Source organism: Bos taurus, chromosome 13 (genome assembly GCF_002263795.3).
Source record: "Bos taurus isolate L1 Dominette 01449 registration number 42190680 breed Hereford chromosome 13, ARS-UCD2.0, whole genome shotgun sequence".
Classification (NCBI taxonomy): domain Eukaryota; kingdom Metazoa; phylum Chordata; class Mammalia; order Artiodactyla; family Bovidae; genus Bos; species Bos taurus.
The window spans coordinates 16,352,568-16,375,540 of record NC_037340.1 but is presented as its reverse complement, the minus strand read 5'-3'; the positions used below and the strand labels follow the sequence as shown (position 1 = coordinate 16,375,540).

The 22,973-nt window shown below is 41.5% G+C and overlaps 1 protein-coding gene across 1 annotated transcript in view; it reads right to left on the bottom strand.

Annotated features, from left to right (window-relative positions):
- The window catches only part of SFMBT2 (Scm like with four mbt domains 2), a 211,252-nt gene extending 188,877 nt beyond the window's left edge, over window positions 1-22,375 (bottom strand). The window contains exons 1-2 of the mRNA XM_059892640.1: window positions 22,080-22,375; window positions 16,477-17,236 (exon numbers count right to left, since the gene is read on the bottom strand). The gene's annotated coding sequence lies outside the window, so the exon portion shown is untranslated. The remainder of the gene's footprint in view (window positions 1-16,476; window positions 17,237-22,079) is intronic.
- Window positions 22,376-22,973: the final 598 nt, after the last annotated feature.

Genomic DNA, 22,973 nt, shown 5'->3' with positions numbered 1-22,973 from the left:
GTTATATTCCAGGTATTGTGATACATGCTATTTGCTTTCATATTTGTACTAGCTTCAAACTACTTTGGACTCTTAGAAGGAACAGTTCTACAGAATGGAACATATGGCTCTTATTTCTTAAGAGTCTTTTGTTGGTATGCCTTCAGCTGCTAAAAAGAGCAAAAGAAAGAAAGAGAATATGTGAAACCAGGAGTTCTTTGAGACAGAAATACCTCCATCTTCCTTCTCTTGACTCAAAGTATCATAAATCACATTGTAAAAGCCAATATTTTCTAGTTACAATTTTAGTAGTGAAAAAATACTTGTCTGAAGATCTCGACCTGAATCTGACGTTTACCGTGGTCATTTGTCCACAGAAAAGGTTCAGTGCATATGTTTGTGGGATTTGGTCAGGGCTTTGGCCTTGACCTGAATGTAAACCATGGAGGGAGGCACCTCCCTTTCCCCTTCTGGAAAAGGAGTGTGATGTTATCATACACATGCCTTGGGAAAGATTATATGAAAGTCATTACAGTTTTGTCACCTTTTTAGCTTCTTGGAAGAAAAGGGATGATCAAGATTCTGCTTTTTTGCAAGCAAAGATTGTTTGCATAGCTTCGGAGAGGTCCATTGTTTGCACCATTGGGTTTATTTACTTTTGGTTTTGTTGTCCTGGAACAAGAGGAGATATCCTGCTGCGGAGAGGCCCCAGCAACAGGCCGCTGATGCTTTTAATAAGAAAATTATTTTTATAAACTGAATTTTAGTGACAAAAGAATGTGGGATGCTGAGCCCTGCCGTGTGGTCTGTTTACTCTTAAAAAGCTGCTGCTGCTGCTACGTCTCTTCAGTCGTGTCCGACTCTGTGCGACCCCATAGACGGCAGCCCACCAGGCTCCCCCCTCCCTGGGATTCTCCAAGCAAGAACACTGGAGTGGGTTGCCATTTCCTTCTCCAATGCACGGAAGTGAAAAGTGAAAAGCTAAGGATACATTACTCTCAAACTGGGAAACCTGAGAGGTGTAAAGACCTTAAAATCTTTCTCATCATCCACGCTGCTGTGGCACTTTTGCCAGCTTCAAAGGATAATGCAAATGTGAACCATTATGAATATTGGTCTTATTCTATTGAGTGTCAGTGTGGGCTCTTTTGAGAGTACTTGCTGGCACACTGGCAACTTCATCTCGACACAACCCTGATTTTTTTTTTAAAACCATGGTTTTAAAAAGTAAGCTGAGGGAAATTCCCAGTGGTGGGGACTCTGCTGTCACTGCCAAGGACCTGGGTTCAATCCCTGGTCAGGGAACTAAGGGCCCGCAGGCTGTGCAGCAGGGCCAGAAACCCACACCACAGTGAAAAGTGAATGACCTCGACAGACATCTTAGCAAGAGGGATAGTTGAGAGAAGGGAGCCTTGCTCTGCACAAAAAACACAAAAAGTCTGCTTTCGTTTTCCCTAGAGAGGGCAATGAGAGGTAAACTTTCCATGGTCCATGTTTTTATGGTGGCTTTTTTAACATTCGCCTGGCACTCAATGTCATGGCCTCAGGCCACGAATTTTAATGGTAAAAAGGTACTATGCAGTCTTGGATTCGAATGAGGCGGGGGAGGGGACTGGTGAACTTTATTGATCATCACCGGAAAAGTACACACATTCATTTGCAGATGCCGTTATGAAAAACGGTAGAGCCTGAGACCACCGGCTTGTGGGGACCGCCAAGGAGTAAACAGAGAGCACCAACACTGCAATGGCTGCACACCTCTCCTGTCTTCCCTCTTGCAAAGGTGTGAGTATATTGCAGTTGGGGGTCGGCAGTATGACAGTTAACGTCGTGTGTCTTCTTGGCTGGGCCACAGTGCCCAGATATTCGACGAAACATTATTCTGGATGTTTTTGTGAAGGTGTTTTTTGGATCGGATGAACATATGATGGTGGATTTGGAGTAATGCACGTTATCCTCATTATGTGAATAGGCCTCCTCTGATCAGTTGGCAGCCTTAACAGAGCAAAGGCTGCCACCACCACCCCCAACCAAGAATGGGGGAAATTCTGCAAGGGACAGCCTTAGACTGGCCCTGATACATCTCAGCATCAATGACACCGGCCCAGAGACATTGCCACAACTGGCTGATCCTTAGCCAGGTACTGATTTATACTCTTCTGGGGCCATGTAGGATAGGAACCCCTGGGTATGGTGTATGGCCCATTTGATTCCAGTTTTCTCTTTTTATATATAAGTATAGTGAGTCTTAGACATTCTTTTTTTAAAAAATATATTTCTTTATTTGGCTGCACCAGGTGTTAAGTTGCAGCACATGGGCTCTAGTTCCCTGACCAAGCCTCAAACCTGGGCCCCCTGCATTAAGAGCTCAGCGTCTCAGCCACTGGACCACCAGGGAAGCCCCCTGATTCCAGTTTGCTGCTCTGATGTTTTTTCAGTCTTTTATCATAGCACATTATTATTAATCCCTAAAGATATACGTAGAGTACATCATGAGAAATGCTGGGCTTGATGAAGCACAAGCTGGAATCAAGATTGCCAGGAGAAATATCAATAACCTCAGATATGAAGACGACACCACCCTTATGGCAGAAAGCGAGGAAAAACTAAACAGCTTCTGGTTGAAAGTGAGAGAGTAAAAAAGTTGACTTAAAACTCAACATTCAGAAAACCAAGATCATGGCATCTGGTCCCATCACTTCATGGCAAATAGATGGGGAAACAATGGAAACAGTGACAGACTTTGTTTTAGGGGACTCCAAAATTCCTGTAGATGGTGACTGCAGCCATGAAATTAAAGGACTCTTGCTCCTTGGAAGAAAAGCTATGACCAACCTAGATAGCATATTGAAAAGCAGAGTCATTACTCTGCCAACAAAGGTCCATCTAGTCAAAGCTATGGTTTTTCCAGTAGTCATGTATGGATGTGAGAGCTGGACAGTAAAGAAGGCTGAGCACAGAAGAATTGATGCTTTTTGAACTGTGGTGTTGGAGAAGACTCTTGAGAGTCCCTTGGACTGCAAGGAGATCCAGGCTGTCAATCCTAAAGGAAATCAGCCCTGAATGTTCATTGGAAGGCTGATGCTGAAGCTGAAACTCCAATACTTTGGCCACCTAACGTGAAGAACTGACTCATTGGAAAAGACCCTGATGTTGGGAAAGATTGAAGGCGGGAAGGGAAGGGGATGACAGAGGATGAGATCGTTGGGTGGCATCACCGATATGATGGACGTGAGTTTGAGCAGGCTCTGGGAGTTGGTGATGGACAGGGAGGCTTGGCGTGCTGCAGTCCATGGGGTTGCAAAGAGTCGGACACAACTGAGCCATTGAACTGAACTGAACTGAAAGATAGATGGATTTTTAAAAACCCATCATTATAGTTGTAAACTGCCGGTGACAGTGGTGACAACTGAAGTTGAGTCTCCATTTCTGGTACTTTCTTATTTTATCTAGTAGGCTTCAGTTTTGTCTTAGAGAACATACAGCAGTCTCACAGCCACTAGGTGTGCAGCATGCTTCAGGCTGCCTTTAATAAATAAATGAATGCATATGGTCTGAAACAAGGTTTGAGCAGCAGCACTGACAAATGCTTCCGTGGGACTCACAATGTGCCAAGTATCGTTCTAAGCACTTAACAGGTATTAACTCACTTCATCTTCTTAACAATCCTAGGAAAACTTTAGCCTATTTTACAGATAAGGAAAACAAGGGATAGAAAGAATAAATAACTCACCCAAGATGGTCCCATAGGCTCTGGGGAGGTGTTGCTTCTGTTCGTAAGCCAGTACTCTTCACCTAAGCCTCATAAAGTATTTTATTGCAGACAAATAGAAATAAACTGGTGCTTCAATAAGGCACTTAAGGTTGTGGTTTGTTGTTATGCCTAAAATAAATATCTTCACACCACGATGGAGCTGGGAGCCCTGAATCTCTGTCACTTGCTCTAGCTAGACCACGCTCCCTCACATATAAGAGTAAGAGATGCCTCTTTTACAGGCAACAGATCACAGTCCGAGAAACTGAAAGGAAAGGTGATGAATGTGCGCCATTTAAAGAGGTGGTCACTGAGTTTTCAAAGAACATTGAAAGGAATCAAACGGAAAGTGATTGGAGAGCGAGTGCCTCGTATCAGTGCTAGGCTCCGTGGTCTTAAACTCAGGGGAGCTGAATTTAGTCTTTCGAAAACTTGTGATTTTTCTTAAAACTTGATCACATCCAGTATTTGATGGAAAATGAAAAAAGACACTGTAAATAATCAACAGTAAAACCTAAGCTGGACCTTTTATTTCAGAATTCTGAGAGTGATCAAGTTACTGAGCGTCCTAAACTCAGTAGACAACTCAAGCAACCTGATGATGAGAACAGGAATCCTTGGGTTATCTAATAAAAAACAAAGATGAAAGAAGATGTGTAAATCACCATCTTTACTCAAAACACGTCCCTGGACCAGCATCCCTGGCATCACTTGGTAGCTCTAGATGTTCAAGATCCCAACCCAGAAACATCCTGAATTCAAATCTGCATTTTATCAAGACTCCAAGGTGGTTCAAATGCACCAATAAAGCCTGAGGTACACTGATTTAGTTTAATTCCATTTTTTGACAGATGAAAACAGTGAATGCAACGAAGGAGCCAAGCTCACATGGCTCATGTTTAACATAAACAAGATTAAAATGCAAATGGAAAAATATAAAGGCACTTATGGGGACTTCCCTGGTGGTCCAGTGGCTTAGACTCCTTGCTCCCAGTGCAGGGGACCCGGGTTCGATCCCACACGCTGCAACTAAGGTCAAAGATCTGGCACAGCTAAATAAATAAATAAATGCTTAAAAAAATAAATAAAGGGACTTGGAAAAAAATGTTTTACTCATTGAGTTCTAAACTGACCACTCTATATACTAATTTTTCTCTGGTTATAAATGGGAATTAGAGGTGATGTTGAAATAGGAAGTAACCTCAACTCTTCCATAACCAGTTGAACTCAATTATCAATATATTGCTGGCTATCCTCATCTGTACAAATGGAATAAAATGTCTTGGGTTAAATATATTTCCTTAGTGAGGGCAGTTTTCCTAACATCAATTTTTTCTTTCCCTCAGTCTTCAGGTGCAACTATAAAAAATAAAATAAAAAATTTTAGACTGTCTTTTCCATGATATGATAATTACTGTCATATTTTAAATGTAACCACCTTCTAAAAATATAAATGTGAAATGCAATGTCTTAGCTGTACTCTATGATTATCCATCATTTCCATTACCCAATTGATTTCCCAAGCAGTATGAAATCAGCTAGGTATTTATTAGAATTTCGTTCTCTTTTTTCCTTTTGGAAGAAAGAACCATTTGTGTTTTCATCCACGGGAGAGACAAAGCAATTATAGGTTATTTAAACATGGTTGGTCCCAATTCTAACTTCTTGGGAGGGGTTCATTATTAATTAGAATTTAGAAGCAGACTGAAAACTGAAGTAGCTCCCTGCACACTTAGACATAAGTAATTAGGTACAACAGTTCATCTGAAAAACGTGGCACTTGTTAGTTTTTCACAAAGCTGAACAGAAGAACAATGGTCGACATCTGTCTTTGTTCAGGCTGTTAAAACAAAAATACCACAAATTGGGCAGCTTAAGCATGCATTTCTGGACAATGATTTCTGGAGCCTCCAAGTCCAAGATGAGGGTCTGATGAGGGCCAAAGTTGTGTCTTGTCAATGACAGCCACTGTCTCTGAGTCCTCACTCCGCCCAGAGTGAGCTCGAGCTAAAGCCAGTGAAACTCCACCCTCACGACCTACTCACTTCCCAAAGGCCCCACCCCCTTTGGGGAGAGTTTCAACCTGTGGACTTGGGGGAGACACAAACAGTCCATTTGTAACAACACCCAGCTCTAGTCGCCTGAATTCACATCCAGACTGTGTAAGAGAGTTTGATTGGATTATTATATCACGTATTATGTTGTTACCCATCTCTTTTCTCACCACATTTCATTCTGTAGGAAAGATTCCTGTGGAATATTTTTGGCTCTTACTGTGATCCTTGGAGAAGGAAGATCCCCTGGAGAAGGAAATGGCAACCCACTCCAGTATTCTTGTCTGGAGAATCCCGTGGACAGAGGAGCCTGGCAGACTACAGTCCATGGGGTCCCAAAGACTTGGACATATCTTAGCAATTAAACAGTAGCAGCAGCAGTGAACCCAGCAACGTAGTGAGTGCTCTGTGTACGTGGTCATGCTGACTGTTCAATCCACGTTTATCTCTTAAATAACCGTGAGTTTCAAGTTTCTTAAAAAAAAAAAAATACAGCAAAGAACTGTTAGTTATTTTTATTTATTTTATTCATTATTATCATCATTTTTTATTTTGGCTCTGCTGAGTCTTTGTTGTGGCATGTGGGCTTAGTAGACCAGAGGCGTGTGGGATCTTCTGGACCAGGGAGGGAATGCTTGTTCCCTGCACTGGAAGGCAGATTCTTAACCACTGGACCACCAGGGAAGTCAGAGTTTCAAGCTTCTGAAAATGATGATCCTTTTCTGGGATTTATTCCAAAGAAACATTTTTACCTCCGTCAAATAATTTATTATTTGGAAATTCCTGATGGCCTCTGGATTTTAGAAAAGGATCAGCACTACTGGAAAAAAATTCAAGACCAGAGACACTTCCAGGAACCCATGGTCCCGTCAATCTGCCATCTCCTAGTGGTTTACCACGCATGTCTTTTTGCAGAGGATGGTGCATGTCATGTAGGAAATTATCATCAGAGCTGGAATCATCCTGGAGCCAAACTCCCAAGTTTTTCTTCAGAAAGACTCTTTGGGCATCTGTTGTTTGTCCCTGACAAAATAAAGCATTGTTTTTCCCAATACTTTGCAAATGTTGGATGCTGTCTGCACAAAATGGACTGTATATTGAAAAAAAAAGTCAAGCAGTTTTTTGAGGGAGAGTTATCGAGTACAAAGTGATGAGACAGAAGTTCTATTTAAACTGAAGTTATGGAGACAACCATAGGACTTCCCTGGCAGCTCAGATGGTAAAGAATCCACCTGCAGTACAGGAGACCCGGGTTTGATTCCTGGGTTGGAAAGATGCCCTGGAGAAGAGAATGATACTCACTCCAGTATTCTTGCCTGGAGAATTCCATGGAAATAGGACGTGGTGGGCTACAATCCACGGGGTCACAAAGAGTCAGACAGAACTGAGTGACTGAACACTTTCACCTTCACTTTACAGAGACAACCGTACATGGAATTAGTTCAGTGCAGTCGCTCAGTCGTGTCCGACTCTTTGAGACCCCATGAATCACAGCACGCCAGGCCTCCCTGTCCATCACAAACTCCCGGAGTTCACTCAGACTCACATCCATCGAGTCGGTGATGCCATTCAGCCATCTCATCCTCTGCCGTCCCCTTCTCCTCCTGCCCCCAATCCCTCCCAGCATCAGAGTCTTTTCCAATGAGTCAACTCTTCACATGAGGTGGCCAAAGTACTGGAGTTTCAGCTTTAGCATCATTCCTTCCAAAGAACACCCAGGGCTGATCTCCTCTAGGATGGACTGGTTGGATCTCCTTGCAGTCCAAGGGACTCTCAAGAGTCTTCTCCAACACCACAGTTCAAAAGCATCAATTCTTCAGCACTCAGCTTTCTTCACAGTCCAACTCTCACATCCATACATGACCACAGGAAAAACCATAGCCTTGACTAGATGGACCTTTGTTGGCAAAGTAATGTCTCTGCTTTTCAATATGCTATGTAGGTTGGTCATAAGTTTTCTCCCAAGGAGTAAGTGTCTTTTAATTTCATGTCTGCAGTCACCATCTGCAGTGATTTTGGAGCCCCAAAAAATCAAGTCTGACACTGTTTCCACTGTTTCCCCATCTATTTCCCATGGAGTGATGGGACCAGATGCCATGATCTTCGTTTTCTGAATGTTGAGCTTTAAGCCAACTTTTTCACTCTCCTCTTTCACTTTCATCAAGATGCTTTTTAGTTCCTCTTCACTTTCTGCCATAAGGGTGGTATCATCTGCGTATCTGAGGTTATTGATATTTCTCCCGACAATCTTGATTCCAGCTTGTGCTTCTTCCAACCCAGCGTTTCTCATGCTGTACTCTGCATATAAGTTAAATAAGCAGGGTGACAATATACAGCCTTGACATATTCCTTTTCCTATTTGGAACCAGTCTGTTGTTCCATGTCCAGTTCTAACTGTTGCTTCCTAACCTGCATATAGGTTTCTCAAGAGGCAGGTCAGGTGGTCTGGTATTCACATCTCTTAAAGAATTTTCCATAGTTTATTGTGATCCATGCAGTCAAAGGCTTTGGCATTGTCAATAAAGCAGAAATAGATGTTTTTCTGGAACTCTTTTGCTTTTTCCATGATCCAGCGGATGTTGGCAATTTGATCCCTGATTCCTCTGTCTTTTCTAAAACCAGCTTGAATCTGGAAGTTCACGGTTCATGAACTGCTGAAGCCTGGCTTAGAGAATTTTGAGCATTACTTTACTAGCGTGTAAGATGAGTGCAATTGTGCGGTCGTTTGAGCATTCTTTGGCATTGCCTTTCTTTGGGATTGGAATGAAAACCGACCTTTTCCAGTCCTGTGGCCACTGCTGAGTTTTCCAAATTTGCTGGCATATTGAGTGCAGCACTTTCACAGCATCATCTTTCAGGATTTGAAATAGCTCAACTGGAATTTCATCACCTCTACTAGCTTTGTTCGTAGTGATGCTTTCTAAGGCCCACTTGACTTCACATTCCAGGATGTCTGGCTCTAGGTGAGTGATCACACCATCATAATTATCTTGGTCATTAAGCTCTTTTTTGTACAGTTCTTCTGTGTATTCTTGCCACCTCTTCTTAATATCTTCTGCTTCTGTTAGGTCCATACCATTTCTGTCCTTTATCGAGCCCATCTTTGTGTGAAATGTTCCCTTGGTATCTCTAATTTTCTTGACGAGATCTCTAGTCTTTCCCATTCTGTTGTTTTCCTCTATTTCTTTGCATTGATCACAGAGGAAGTCTTTCTTATCTCTTCCTCTCTTATCCCTTGAAACTCAAGGCAGGGAGACCAGGGACAAAAGAGTGATGGGAAGAGAAATTCAGCCTACAGCCCTCCATTATCCTGCTCTTCAGGTGTATAAGCAAGGATGGAAAGGCTTTTCTGAGTCAATAATGAGCATCAGTCATGGTATGTCAACACAAGGGAAAACCGAGTCATGGATAGATTTGTCGGGATTACTAGAAGCCTTACATTTAGGCTATAATTTGACCACTCTCATTTTATTCAGCCTTCTGGATGATATTTGATTTAGTGTTTGTACAATGTGAGTATTAGCAGTCTTGCCAATGACATGGTGCTTAATTCCCCGAAGGCTTCATCAGACTCCTTCTTAATATATCTTTCATCACTGTATTATAGTCTGCCTGATGATAGATGTCTTTCTGAAGATAATTATATCCCTCTGGTATTTTTTTTATTCTTCAATAACTTCCACAGTGTTTGAAATCTACGGTCTTTGCTCTTTTATGTCATACAGCTTCATATTTTTCCTCATGAAGGGTTCTTTCATACAAAAACCTTAAAATTCTTTACGAGATATTAATTAATTCTCTCATCAGGAAGTTACCTATTTCGCATCCTTGGGAAACTGAGGCAGAAAATGAAGTGATGTATTGAAATCATGTAAAGACTTGACTTGAATGATTATCCAGGAGATGAATTCTCACTCTTAACCTCAAAAAGGAATCATATTCTGAACCAAACATAAATAATAATGATCTAAAATATCACATCATAAAGTAGAAGAGATCTGCATAATTTCACTTCACTGACATACAAACCTGCAGAGGAACTTACTTTTAATGAAGATTTAACTGCTAAGGCTTACAGTGGAACTCATATTACCAAGATTTTATTACCATGAGCATACATACACCCGGCAGGATTTTTAGTACCCTACTACGAAGTGTTATTTGAAATCATTAAAACTAAACTGCACCTGTCAAAATAAATCAACCAATACACTTAGTGATTCAGAAACCATGACTCTTTATGTTTCCTATATATTCATTAATCCTTAATACTCTTTCCTATCATTAACGTTTCATATCCAAGTACGCCCATCCTATAAAAATGGTGTATTAAAGTGAAATTGGGTATTTAATGCCCGGTTCCGTTGTGGATTCATCTGGGTTGAGCTTTGTCACTCAGTCTGTGCGTACCCTGCTGCTCTAGGGTTTTTCTCCTATAAAGTGTTTTTACAGCTTTATGCTGTAAAAGTCAATCCAGCTGACAGATCTTGGCTGTTGCCTGTATGTATGTCTGTGTAACATAACATGTTTCTGATTAACAATGGAGTTTCCTGATGCTGTCAAAATAGTGAAATATGAAATGCCTTTTAGAAATGATTGTTTTTTAAAAGGGAGATTAAATAAACAAAGCCATCCTTGCTAGTAAAATAATTGATTATGTTGCTGACTGTTTCGTACTATGTTTAGCCAGAACTCCCTGGGGACGGTTTATTACATTAGCATAAACAAAGGGAGACCTGGCAGGGGGGCGCCCAGGACTCCAGGAGGGAAGCAAAGGAAAAGAGACCATGATATCTGTATTTGAAAAGGACAGAGCAAATGCTTTCCTTGTTGACGTCACCAACAGATTGGGTGAAAACGCACACACAGGGTCCGGTGTCGCCACCTCACAGGCCCCATATTTAAAAAGGAAAATAAGCCAAACAGTGTCTGACGATGGGCGCAATGAAGAAAGTGGTTTGCTTGATAAAGTGTACAGTCCTGAATTCAGCAGGAACCTCGCTGGTTTCAGTTTTCATCTTGCTCCGTTACAGTCCAGTTGTGTGTTCTACTTTCTGGCTAAATCTGTGAACCTCTTTTCCATGGACTCTTTGAGTAGAGGTGTCAGAAAGAGAAATTGATCCAGTCTCCAAGGCTCCTGTGCTGAGTTAGGCATCAAATTTATTTTTAGAAAACACAGGCTAGCCACTGCATGGTATCATGATTATAGCTGTGTGATCTAAGGTGACTCTATAATTTTTTTGTGCATGTGTTTTCATTTTGGGGTTAGGAAGTGTTTGTTTTTTATGCTTTAGTGGATGTTAAGAGAAAGAAGGTAGTGTTAAAAATCTACTGTATCAATGTCACGTATTAATGTGTGTGTGTGTGTGTGTGTGTATATATATATATATATTCCATATATATATATGGAACCTAGAAAAATGGTGCAGATGAACCTCCAGGACAAGAACAGAGACGAAGACATAGAGAATGGATGTGCAGACGTGGGAGTGGGGGATGAATTGGGAGGTTGTAATTGGCATATATACACTACCATGTTTAAAACAGATAGCTAGTGGGAAGCTGCCCTATAGCACAGGGGGCTCAGCTCAGTGCTCTGTGGAGGGCTGGGACTGGAGTGAGCGGGACTGGGCGGTGGTGAGCAGGCTTAAGCGGGAGGAGATATATGTATACCTATAGCTGATTCACGTTACTGTACAGCAGAAACCAACACAACATTGTAAAGATTGTAAAGCAATTATAATCCAATTAAAATTTTTTTGCAGTCTACTATGTTCTCTTTTTCTTTGTGAAAGCTAGTTTTACAAGCATTCTTTTCTTGAATTTTCCCCCAAACCATGTGAGGGGGTTATGATCTACTCACTTACAGTGGAAGAAACCAAGACAGAGTGAGGGTTAGTAGTTCACTCCAGGCCACCCCTGATGGAAAGCAGTGGCCTTGCTGACAAAGCCGAGGGTATTTCTTGTGCAGTGTTGTGTCCAACACTCCCTTTCTAGATCCCTGGTGGAGAAGGAGGCAGGAGAGGAGCTTGGATGTCCCCTGAGCCCCACAGTGGGTGGAGTCAATCAGTCTGTTGAGCTCTGCATCCCCATCAAACCACTCCCTCCAGTCTCTATTCAGACTATTATCTAATATTTACTGACAGCAACAACGCCACCACGGTGCCTCTCATTTTCAGGGGGATTAATTAAGACAACACATAAAAGACTTCATCACACAATAGTCACCTAATAAGTAGTGAGTGCAGACATAATAGCTAATATTTATGAAGCATTTAATATACTCCAGGCAAGGCAGTAAGTATTTTATGAGCATTATTCTTTTTGTTCCTCTCAACAGCCCTAAGAACTAAGTATTATATTAATTTGTTATTATACTCATTTTACTGACAAGGAGATGAAAGTATGGAGCATTTACCTGACTTATTCAGGGTTCCATACACAGTAAGTGGCAGGTGGAGAAGGCCACTTCCTGTTAGTATAAGCCTGCTCCATTTTAATTAAATACATCAGGAGTTAACCCCCCAGGCAACCATGAGGTTTGTAAATGATTTAGAGCTTCATAGAGAAAGTTGCTATATGATTCTTATTAATAAAAGAATATTGTTGCTTAAATAAAGAAGCAAAGTGACATTAACTTGAATTATAAAAGTCAGTGGGTATAAATGTATCTATAAAACAGAAAGAGACTCACAGACATAGGGAACAAATTTACAGTCACCAAAGAGAAAAGAGGGAGAGGGAGGATTACCATATACACACTACTATATATAAAACAGATTAAAAACAAGGATTTACTGAATAGCACAGCACAATATACGAATATATTCATATATTGAATAAAATATATTCAGTATATTTTAATAGCCTATATGGAAAAGAATTGAAATATATATGTATATACACACTTATATATGTCTGATTGAATCACTTTGCTGTATACCTGAAACTAGCTCAATATCGTAAATCAGCTATACTGTAATTTAAAAGTAAGGGGAAAAAGCCAATGGGATTTTTCAGCACCTGTTTTACTGTGCTAAGTTAATTCCAATTTCAGTACATGCTATTTAAGTATAAAATAATTCTGAGTATAGTGGGATCAATCCAGGGGAAGGTTGAGATGGAGAGAAGGTACTAGTCCATGGGAAGATATAATTTGGGGCTATAATCTATTCACATTATGAGATAACCATTGACCATCATTCAAAAACAGCTATTATTTGCATGCGGCACTGAAATTCAATTTCTAGCTAAATTTTTAGTGGTGGATGACAGCTTGTTTGTAGAGAAATTATGCTTAATGATGAAAGTGATAAGGCAGGTGTTTTATGTGTATTTTTTGAAGAAGAGAATGTTCAAGCTTATTGAATGGGACCTGAGACAATTGCAGACCAAGAGGGAAACATCCTAATGAAGAAAAGAGGGAAAACTTCCTATAAAAATGTGAAGTTTAATGAGCTAAAAGTGGAATATACATGAGGAAAGGCAGCCTGAGCTAAGGAATTAGAGAAAGAGCGTTTCTCTTCTTTAAGTGTTGGAGGGTGTTAAGTAGTATTGTAAATTGCATTCCTGTAATGTCCTGGCTACTGAGGCCTAATGTCCACTTTAAGTACCATCTTGAGCTCGAGCAATTGAAAGATAATAAGAAGAAAATGAGTAATGAATCCTTTTTATTATCCTCTGTAAATGGGCTCCATTGAAACAGTCTGTGTTTAGACTGGTAATAAAAATGAGTGATGAAGGCAGACGTTTAACATGGGAATTGGTTCAAGCAAGGAACATATTTTCTATATTTAAAAAAAAACCTCACAAATAACTTAGGTTACAGAGAAATTCCTTGCTTGGAAACTTTCTGAAATGACTGTGCGGTTTTTACAAGGCCTGGCAAAGTATATGTGTGGGTTTTTTTCCTTTCTGTGGCTTGAAACATTGGCAAGGACTTCAGCAGTAGCTAAAGAGTTTATGTGTTAATTTGTCAGGTTGTAGACCTTTGTTTCTCCATTGGCAAACGCAGGAGCATCAGGAAAGATGACCTTCATAAAACACATGCCACGTGAGGTACCAAGGACCTTGCTAACACAGAGATCTGTGATTCAAATACTCAAGCTATAGCCTTATCTAGACCCTGAAATCATTAAAAAAAAAAAAAAAGTGGATCAGTTCTCAGCGTACTCTCCCTAAAAAAAAAAAAATAAATAAATCTGATTTTTTTCTTACGCATCACAGTGTAAGAGTCTGAAACACGAAATCACTCATTTCCAGAGAATGTATGCCCTGCACACCCGGAACACAGACCTAACAGCAGCAGCCCAGCGAGTGGGGATTTGTATCCTTCTCTTAGGGATTAGAAATATGACTCAGAGAGTGTGTCTGATAATAAGTAACAGAGCCTGGAATTCAGTGCTGAGTTGGATGAACTCCGGAGGCCAGCATTCTTTCTACTGCACTGCACTGCCTCTCAGACTGGGTGCCGCCCAAGGGAGGATAACGCAGGGCAGCCACTGAAAGAGAAACCACAATGATCATAGAGAACACCTCCAGGCGTGTGTTGTGTAGCTATGCAAGCAGCAGTGCGCATGTGCACACACACACACACACACACGCACACAGACCTCTCAATCTCTTCCTTGGCGCTCTTTTCTTAAGCCAGCTCCCTGGTTTGCTTTTGCCCTGGAAAGTATCCTCCTAAATTATAGAAAAAGTGTGATGAGGAAGATGGGGAATGATGTGTGAGATGGGACAAAGATGAAACTAGAACAGAGACTGGGAAAGGGAAAACGTAGGGGCCCCCTCCTCCTCGACTCCTTGCCGTGAAGTGATCCATCAGGGGTTTACCAGTGTAATTTACAAAGCTTTCAGGCCACGGAGGCAAGCCGCTCCTCTCCATTGGTCTTTGTCACAGGGAAATGGAGGTGATGGCATGGAAGAAAAATGACGCTCTTACCAGTCCTGTGTTGCTCTCGCGTTACGATTATATAAACCATCTCCTAGGATCACTTGGGCTTCTGGGAACACTTAGCAACTGCAAGGAGATACAAGATTGCTCGCGGGTGATCTGTTCAAAGTGAAACTGTTAGTCGCTCAGTTGTGTCCAACTATTTGCGACTCCATTGTCTGTCCATGGAATTCTCCAGGCAAGAATACAGAATGGGTTGGCATTCCCTTCTCCAGGGGACCGAACCAGGGTCTCCTGCATTGCAGGCAGATTCTTTACTGCCTGAGCTACCCAGGAAACCCATTCTGTTCCAGGTTTGCATGGTTTCTGAGACTGAAGAAGCAAGTGATACTTAGGTAAAATGAGTAGTTTTTTTAAAATGGATTCTCACTTCTAAGCAAAAATCAAAATAAGACCAAAAAAGTCCTCACTGGCCAATGTTTTGTAATAACTATAAATGGAAAATAGCCTTTAAAACTGTATTTTTAGAAAGTTCCTTGTTTGTTGTTCAGTTACTAAGTCATATCCAACTCTTTTTGACCCCATGGACTGCAGCACACCAGGATCTCCTGTCTTTTACTATCTCCTGGAGTTTGCTCAAACTCAAGTCCATTGAGTGGGTGATGCCATCCAACCATCTAATCCTCTGTCGTCCCCTTCTCTTCCTGCCCTCAATCTTTCCCAGCATCAGGGTCTTTTCCAATGAGTCAGCCATCCTACTCAACAGAAAAAAAATCTAGACCTCTGAGCACTTGGGTGTGTTAGAACCCAAAAGATGCAGAAGTCACTCAGTTATTTCCTCCAGGCTGAATGTGACTTTCTTGTGTTCTGAAAAAGGCGCTTGGTTTAGGAATCCCTATAATGTGTTAAATGTGAATATGCCATAAACTAGACAGGAAATGTGACCACCTATAGAGACAATCAAATAGTCCACTTTACCCAAACTGTAAGCCTGCAAGGACTTGATCCAGAAAAATTATAGTGGGAACAAGGAAACAGCAGCATAAAACCCAAACACCTGACCTGGCCCCCACCTGTCAAAAAGAGAGCCCAGGGACATCTCATTGCACCTTGTCAGTGTGGTCAGTGCCACGTGTCCGGGGCTGCCCCACATTCTTGCTGCTTGAACCAGCACCTGGCCCCAGTGACTTTTGTGATTGTGCTTCTCATCCAATGCTGCTCATGGTCTCCATGCCCAGAGCTGACAGTAGCTCCATTTATCAGCTTCTCTGAAAGAAACCTAGCTTTGGTTTTATACACATGTGTTCAGCCTCCCTGTTGGACATCCTTCCCAATGGAGCTTTCCTTGAATGACTTAATCCTCTTGCAGACCTGGGCTGCGCCTGGACCGAGGAGGTGACCACAGAAGGGCTGTAGGGAGTGAGGAGGTAACAGATGCGAGAACTGAGTGATGGGGAGTCTGAGAGTCACCACTTGTTGCAGGAAATGCAGCAAGTCAAAACAGAGTGCATCAGAGTAGAGAGGAGTTGGTGCCTTGACGTACAAGCAGAAGTCCTTGGGGCCAACTGTGCTCTGCCAATCAGCTAAACTCAGGCTGTGTAGACAGCCATGCCTGCTGGGGTTACCATCCACATGGTAGGCATGTCTCATGACTTCATAGGTCATCCTTCATTTCCCCTGCCTAACCCAAGGGAGAATTCAGTATTTCCCTGATGAGTTCACTCAGGCCGTTATTTAGAACTTCCAAACTTTAGCAAGAAGCTGAAACAAAGCATAAGTTCTCTTTTTCATACCTTCAAACGAAGGTCCCCGGTGACTCTGGAGAAAAGCCCTTCAGTACCTGGGTTTTTGATGTTCCAGCAAATAACTGCTGAACTCTGCCAATTTGCTGCGAAACCACATTGATCGCCCAGCCTGCTGGTCTCTGCACTGGGTACATAGTTAAGATGAACGGTGGTTCCTTCCAGGGCTTCGTTTAGCTCTGAAGCTGGAAAGCGAGAGACTATTTATCAGCAGGTGAAACAGGGCGTCCTGGATCAGAGCCAAAGGGAGTTCAATTAGGCAGAGACAAATCTGAGAAGGGCGGGATGGGGCTGCATGCGAGCACTGGCAGCATCTCCTTAGAAACTGCCTTCAGTAACAGGCCAGTTAGCAGCAAAGTGAAGACAACAGACGCCAGACTCCTGATTCTGGGACCAGTGGCCCTTGATTTCCAAAATGCTGCTACAATTCAAGCAAGACAACAGGTTCTTGTTTCTTCTGGAACGACAGCTCAGTCCCACCCAAAAGCAAAAGTTTATGTTTTCTTTTTCCAAAGCCTTTATGACAAACAACTCTGAATTCAGGTCAGCAAAATAAGCCACTACCTGGTGAACTGAAGGAGATTTGCTAAATCTATCAGCATTTTAATGTTACCAGCAGACTCTGTGAACTTGCCTGTTTCCCACATACCGTCCAAAAAGTCATAGCTTCGTTTTTCATTCATTCACATGTTGCTTTTCTTGTGTGCAAGACTCTGCAATGGACTCAGAATATTCGTGAGTATGATGTGGTCTGTAACACAATAAACCATATAGGTCAGTTGCTAAATATACTATTTCATAGCATAGTGATAGCTTCCTTCCTTTATTTTATAAAAGTAACCATGATCCTTGAGTTTGAAAAAAATCCAAGTAATAATATGGTTTAAAATTAAAAATAAATCCTTCAGACTCTTAGACCCACTCATCAACGATTCCTTGTGTACCTTCTGGATATATTGTCCTGTACTCACATATTCACAGACATTCTTATTTATATATACTAGTGAGGACATAGGAATCATATTATCCTATAACTTGATTTTTACCCTTGACAATATGCCTTGGCCATCTTTCTATATTAGCACACACAGCTCTATTAATTTCCTTCTAGTTATGAAATATTCCATTAAGATGATGTACTATATATTATGAATCAGGCCTCTGGTATGAATAGTAAAGCTATTTCCGGTTTTCCCTCTTGTAAACAACACAGCAATGGTTCCACTTTTGCATACATTCTTATGTGTATTTCAGTGTATCTGCAGAATAAATTGGGCATCCCAGGTGGTACTAGTGGTAAAGAATCTGCCTGCAATGCAAGAGACCTGGGTTAGATCTTTGGGTTGTGAAGATGCCCTGGAGGAGGAAATGGTTACCCACTTCAGTACTCTTGCCTGTAAAATTCCATGGGCAGAGGAGCCTGGTGGCCTATAGTCCATGGAGTCAGAAAGAATCAGACACAACTGAGTGACTGAGCACACGCTTAGCACAGAATAAATTCCCAGAACTGAAATTGCTGGGTCAAATGGTGGATTAATTTTCTAATTTTGTTAGATGTCACCAAAAAGCACTTGAAGATAACGAGAAGCAAACCTAAGAATGTTGTGCTATTTCCACCCCATTCACACTGTGATTGCTGGTTTCCGCAGACCCTTGCTAGCACCTAATCTTGTCAAGGTGATAGGCAAATATAATGTCTCAGTTCAGTTTGTAGTTATTAATTTTCAGTGAGTGTGAGTATCTTTTCATTGGATACTCTATTTATGATGATTTTATGTTCAATACCTGCCTTTTTCATTTTCTTTTTGAAAATATTTACTTCTTTAAAAATCTCTTAATAGTTTTTGAAGTCATTTTTGTCTTATGTGATGCAAATATTTCTTTCTGAGTTTGTCATTTCAATCTTTGGTATATTTTACTAATACTACACTGAAGTTGAAGAGAGTTATAGAAACATGTTTATATGTAGCTTTTGATATATATGTATCTCATATGTGTGAGAGAGAAAGTAAATCATTTTCCTTATGACTTGTGAGATCCTGAGGGTTGGGTCTTGCTTGGGAAGGACTTTCTCACTCCAAAACTTAAAATACATTAGTCTAAATTTTCTTCTAGTGATTTTAGGGTTTCACTTTTAAAAATTCAAACGTTTGACCCTGACTTTCACTTCAGGTTAGAAGAACATGAAAGACCTTTGTTCTCATGGCAACACCAAAAAAGGCCCAGACATATAAAAACCATACTTTCCCAAGGGGCTGACAAAGACTGGGGACAGGGGAAAGCTTAATAACCTGAATTTCAGAGAAATGAACCCTTCACTGGCAAAGGGGAAGTTTGAACAGCATACACTCATAGGCAGGAACTTCTAGTGTAGATACGGCAGGGCTGGCCTAGAGAGGTTTTGCAGGGAGAAGAAATGAGCTGAGATTCAGACGGTCGTGGTGCCCAGAGACGGGAACCGGAATACGGAGGAGTCCCAAGTGCAAAACCAAATTGGCCCAATGACTCTCACATCCCCATCCTCACCCTCACACTTTGACAAAAATAATCATCGAAGAAAGGGCTAAAATGCAGAGCAAAATCACAAAGACCCCTGCATTCACCCCGGGCTTGGATTCCAGGGATTCTGAATTGAATCCAAAGTAAACGAAAACTACTTTAAAGGGAAGCCCATCAGCTCAAATACAAGATTTCAAAGATTTCAAAAAGATTTGAAGATTTCAGAAAGACAGAAGCTGTGTGGGAGCTAAGGGCTGGTCTAAGCATAGGTCATCTCAACCTAATTAAAACTTCAGCACAGACCCACGCCAATTAGACTCCAGAAGGAAAATAAATACTCAATGTTTTGCCCTGTCAACAGAAGAAAAGAGCCTGCATGATCTGAGAAATAAAATCAAAATATTATGATACTTCAGTTTTCATTGTCTTCGAATGTACGTATCTTAGATGCAGTAAAAAATTATGAGGCATGCAAATAAGTAGGAGACACTGACCAGTAACTGAGAGAAAACATGGTTAATAGATGTAGACCTACATCTTACAGTAGACTTCCCTGGTGGCTCAGAGGTTAAAGCGTCTGCCCGCAATGCGGGAGACCTGGGTTCGATCCCTGGGTTGGGAAGATCCCCTGGAGAAAGAAATGGCAACCCACTCCAGTACTCTTGCCTGGAGATTCCCATGGACAGAGAAGCGTGGTAGGCTACAGTCCACAGGGTCACAAAGAGTCGGACACAACTGAGCGACTTCACTTCACTTACATCTTACACTAGGTCTGTTAAGACCTACATCTTTAATGCAGACCTACAGTTAACCCAGTTATTGGAATTAGCATCAAAAATTTTAAAATATTATTTTAAGCATTTTTAAGAATTTATAGAGAGACTTCCCTGGCAGTCCAGCTATTAAGATGTTGCCTTCCAATGCAGGGGGGTGCAGACTTAGTTCCTGGTCAGTGAGCGGAGATCTCCCAAAAGACCAAAACATAAAACAGAAGCAATATTGCAGCAAATTCAATAAAGACTTTTAAAGTGTTCTAAATCAAAACAATTAAAAAAAAGAGAATTGACAGAAAAAGATGAATATAATGGTTAAGAGAAAGGAGTATTTCATGAGAGCAAAGGGAGTTCTGAAAGCCGACCAAAATGGAAATTCAAAGACTCTAAAATGCATGCCTGAAATTAGATACTCACTAGATGACATTAACAGCAGTTTGAATCTTCAAGAGAAAACATTAGTGAACTTGAACACTAGATAGAAATTATCCAGTTAAGTCAGAAATTGAAGAGATTTTTTTTTTAATGCAGTGTTGATAATAAGAATGATAACTAACTTCTCATTAGAAACAATGCAAGTCAGAATGCAATGAAATGATAAAATTAAAGTAGAAAAACGAACCAAAAAAACAACAACAACAACACCACTATCAAAGTCTGGAATTCTATAGAGTGAAACTATCTTTTAAAGACAAAAGATTGGCAAACAAGATTCGGAAGATACGAAGTCCCAATAGCAATCCTAAGTCGGGGGTGACAGCTGTTCAGTTCTGAGGACACAAAAGCTCTCTGGTCCCCAGAGTTCTTGCCCACTGTTGCTATTACTGGGTCCTAATGGATAAAAAGCCTTTGTTCTCTCTGCATAGTGGCTATCCAGTCATGGATGTATTTTCCTGATTCCTCTGTTTCATTCCTATTTAACAAGAAGTCTGTCCTCTGAAGTAAGAGACAGTTTCTACTCCTTGCAAACTGAAAGAGGAAAATTAATACAATTCCTTGAGACAAAATGGTTTCTCATCTATATTTTCAATACATTTCACAAACATTTTATATGAATTCACAGGGAAGAAGCCAGCCAGACAGAGGAAAATGCACAAGACTGCCTCCTGGGGTCCCAGACTCTCTCTAGTCCAGTGTTTCCTTGTCACACACAAGGACTAAATATCTTTCAATTAAAATTATGCAAATTTTCACAAAACTCTCTTCAGAGAGAATGCAAAGAGAATGAAATACCACCCATTGGTTTAAAAAAAAAAAATCAAAGAGAACAGATTGTTGGCTTTGATGAGTCTGTCCAAATTTTTAATGAAGATTGTAAACAAGTATCTGGGGAAAAGTCCGCACAGAACTATCAGGAGAGGAACAGTAAAGAATATTCTCACTGATTTGTGCATTCTAAGTCAAAATGAGTTTATGGGAGTCTTTTCTAAATTACCGTAATTATAATAAACGGTCCCCCGGTAGTTACCACTTAGCAGTGTGTTTTATCTGCAGTTTCTATGCAACAAATAGCAGTTTAGCTACTACTGGGAATACTTCCTCCAGGAAACATTAGCCACTAGTTCCTCCACTCCAGTGGAACGTCACCAGTTATTTTTAGGGCAGTGTTGTTTTTTAAATTGTTTGGATTCCATGTATCCTCTGCCAAGAGCTGATCCAAAAATGGACATCCTTCCTTTGACTCTTAAACCTCCATTTTACATATACTTGAAAGGTCTCTTTAAGGAAGGCAAGAGGATTAACGACATTTGACATTCACAAACTCCCATCAGCAATTTCTAGAGTTAATCAAAGATTATTGTTCAGAATTCTAAAAACCCTGGCTGCTCCCTGGGGGCTTGTTAAAGCACAGCTCCCTGAGGGGGGTTTGGTTATCAGTATGTGGTCCCTCTAGGTGCGTCCTTGTACCAGGAAGGTTTTTTTTACGACAAATATAGTAATCTGGGGATTTCCCTGGTGGTACAGTGGATAGGAATCTGGCTGCCAATGCAGGGATTAGGGTTTGATCTGGGAAGATCCCGCACGCTGCAGAGCAACTAAGCCTGTGCTACTACCGAGCCTGAGCTCTGGAGCCCGGGAGCCGCAGCTGTGGAAACCCGTGCGCTCTAGAACCCTGCTCCACAGCAAAAGAAGACACCGCAGTGAGAAACCCGCACAGTGCAACCAGGAGGAGCTTCGCTCGCTGCAACCAGAGAAAGCCTGGGAAGACCTGCCACAACCAAAAACAAAACCAAAAAACCTTATATCTGAATTACTTAAAAATGCATATACATAGTAATCTGACTCAAACTGTTTAAATGATAAGGACGTGTGTTTTCCCACCTAACCAGAAGTCAGCGTGGTGGCAGCATCCTTTCTTTGGATCTGTCTTGGTTCTTCTTCCTCTTCTCTGTAGCAGGCTGTCGCCTCTCAAGGTTGCAATGCTAGCTGGTTCCTGTTAAAATGTCAAATTCTTGTAGCTGAGTTTCCTGGAATTACAGTCCTTCCCCCGACTGCTTGGACTGTGTAAACCTTGCTGGAAAAAAAGACTTCCCTGTCCCTTGGCACCGCAAACTGTTTTGTTAGCTAGAAAATGCTGCCTTTTCATCGGTATGTGGTTTACTGGTCTCTGGTGTGTAATAAATAGCCCGAGCGCCCTCCCCCTTAGCACTGAGAAAGGCACATGGCTTTGCCAGACTGACTGCAGGGCTGCACTGCCCTTGGGTTTCTCAATAGCTCCTATGTTGTTTCTACCAGCAGAGCCCACAGGCTGGGGACGGAACCCCCAGCTGCCATCAGCATACCCTCCCCTCTGACGACACACACCTGCCTGGATGGCCAGGGCCCCACGGGATGAACGCACCTCTTCTCTGAGGGGAGTTGTTGTTGTTGTTTAGCCGCTAAGTCATGTCCAACTCTTTTGTGACCCCATGGACTGTAGCCCACCAGGCTCACACGTCTGTAGGATTCCCCAGGCAAGAATAACAGAGTGGATTGCCATTTCTTTTTCCAGGGGATCTTCCTGACCCAGGGATCAAACCCCAATCTCCTGCTTGGCAGGTGGATTCTTTACCCCTGAGCCACTAGGAAGCTCCTCTCTGAGGGAAGAGGAAGACAATAAAGAGATGGCGTAGACCGAAAGTGTCATGAGAAAGTGTCTTGAGAAACCTATATGCAGGTCAGGAAGCAACAGTTAGAACTGGACATGGAACAACAGACTGGTTCCAAATAGGAAAA